Genomic DNA, 801 nt, shown 5'->3' with positions numbered 1-801 from the left:
GACATGAGATCCGAAGAAGAGGTTGGGAAGTTCTTACCAACCCCATTCAACAAGTCAGAATCTTAATGGTTCAAGAGTTCTATGCCAATGCATGGATCACCAAGAACCATGACCAAAGTGTGAACCCGAACCCAAAGAATTGGCTTACTATGGTTCGGGGGAAATACTTGGATTTTAGTCCGGAAAATGTAAGGTTTGCATTCAACTTGCCCATGATGCAAGGGATGAACACCCTTACACTAGAAGGGTCAACTGTGATCAAAGGTTGGACCAAGTCCTCACAGTCATTTGTGAAGAGGGCGCCCAATGGAAGAGAGATTCAAGAGGGAAGCCGGTTCAACTGAGAAGGCATGACCTCAAGCCTGTGGCTAGGGGATGCTTGGAGTTTATCCAACGCTTAATCATTCCCACTAGCAACTGGTCCGAAGTTACCATAGACCGGGCTATCATGATTTATAGCATCATGATTGGAGAAGAAATAGAAGTTCATGAGGTTATATCCCAAGAACTTTATAAGGTGGCGGACAAGTCCTCTACCTTGGCAAGGTTAGCCTTTCCTCATCTCATTTGTCACCTCTGTTATTCTGTTGGAGTTGACATAGAGGGAGACATCCCCATTGATGAGGACAAGCCCATTACTAAGAAGAGGATGGAGCAAACAAGAGACCCCTCTCATCATCAAATCCCTGAGATGCCTCAAGGGATGCACTTTTCTCCACAAAACTATTGGGAGCAACTGAACACCTCCCTAGGAGAATTAAGTTCCAACATGGGACAACTAAGGGTGGAGCACCAAGAACA

This window comes from Arachis duranensis, chromosome 9 (genome assembly GCF_000817695.3).
Source record: "Arachis duranensis cultivar V14167 chromosome 9, aradu.V14167.gnm2.J7QH, whole genome shotgun sequence".
In the NCBI taxonomy this organism is placed as follows: Eukaryota; Viridiplantae; Streptophyta; class Magnoliopsida; order Fabales; family Fabaceae; genus Arachis; species Arachis duranensis.
The sequence above is the reverse complement of the archived record's forward strand: the minus strand, read 5'-3'. Positions refer to the sequence as shown.